The sequence below is a fragment of the Etheostoma spectabile genome, chromosome 9 (genome assembly GCF_008692095.1).
Source record: "Etheostoma spectabile isolate EspeVRDwgs_2016 chromosome 9, UIUC_Espe_1.0, whole genome shotgun sequence".
NCBI lineage: Eukaryota > Metazoa > Chordata > Actinopteri > Perciformes > Percidae > Etheostoma > Etheostoma spectabile.
The window spans coordinates 18,782,972-18,784,709 of NC_045741.1; positions in this window are offsets into that span (position 1 = coordinate 18,782,972).

Below are 1,738 nucleotides of genomic sequence, written 5' to 3' on the forward strand. Positions count from 1 at the left end.
AGAAATACATGACATCACCTTTGACCACCTGAGTCCCGCCCACAATAATATAGAACATCTCTCCAAAACAGTTTGAACCGTCACAGAAAATATTGTGTATATGTAGGACTCAAATGTTTTAATGGATTTTAAACAGTCATTTCTATCAAAATCTGAATTTAGACACAATTGTTTACATTGGATGATTTACTTTTAGAGCTTAATAAATTCAGATTTTCTGAAAGGTTGCGTGTTACTCCACTCTCCAATATGAAGGTATACATATTTACCCATCTTGCACTTGTAGCTTATGAGTTTTAATGATTTATTACACAATCTTTAAAGTGGACTTTTTAAACCATTATACTTTTGGTAAATGTCCACCTCCTTTAAAGCACATATCCAGTGCCAACTAGCCAACTTGTCAAAGTACATTGACGGCCACGTAGACCTACGTTAATCTGGTTGCCAGAATCTGTGCCTCTCCCACAACACACGGCTCAATAACAGAGGGGACAGAAAGATGAGAACAAAGCCAGTGTCGCCAACAAGAAGGCAAACAAATGCTTACACTCCTGCTACCGCCAAAAAACGCCCATCCTCACAATTTATTGCCCTTTTCTAAGACTTATTCAAAGTTTTCATCATATACCGACCCGCCACACCCCCTGCCAAAACACCCAGAATGTGTCTGTGTGATGAGGTGGGGGATTAAAGAAACGAAGCAACAAGATCGGCCCTTTCTTTTTCTTAAGAAAGACTAGAAATGAAGCTTTGTGCACGTCCGCTGCTGTGGCACATTTGAAAAGTCTGGCCCGGCTGCTTTTGTGTCACCAACATAATGGGGATTGAGCGAAAACACAAACTGAACCACTGTGCCGTTGTGGCACTGGCTATTAGTCAACGTGACGGCCTTTGCAGATGCTAATGGTGTATAGTGTGTCCCGGCCGGCCTCCCTCCTCCCACAACATGGCTATCTGATAACACAAAGGCCTTCTGCTGGAGGTTGACTTTTCCCCCTCTTTTCTCGGCTGCTACAAAGTCATTAGGATTTGTTTGCTTCTTTTCTCTTGTTTTTGAGAAAACAGGGGAATATAATAGCCACACAGAAAATAGAAAGTTGACGTGAGGCAGTTATATCCATGTGTAAAGCCTCAGGTGATGGTAGTGAGGATGAGGCCTGCCCCCTGTACATCCTCCCCTCCCACTCTGCTTCCCTTTGAGCAATGTGGAGATGAAGTAACAACCACGCTCTTGTGAAAGAAGAGAGGATGCCCAGGAGTGGAGGACCTCTGGACTCTGACTTATTAATCAGTCAGGCAAGCCCTTAGCTGCCTGCCGTCTCTCGCTAGCTTCTGCCTCAGGCTGCAACGTGTCTTCAGCCTGCTCAGGGTTGAGATAACAGCCTGCGGAGTTAAGTACTCCGAGGGTTTGCACAGACCTGGAGCAGAGGCCTTATCACATGAGCAATCAGGTCACTGCATCCAGATACAACCAACTGTAGGACAACAGCACACTTGTATTAAAATAAACACACATACAGGCAACACAACTCTCCAAGGATGAAAGGAAAACAATGAATCAAAGGTGATTGCCTATAACTTGCCATGACTTTAAATAACTAAACATCTATTGAATGGATTACCACGGAATTTTCTACAGACATTCATTGAACCCAGAGGACTTGTGCAAGCAGCATCATCGGGGGCAGATTTTAAAATGTGTATTTTTTAGTATATATATATATATATATATATA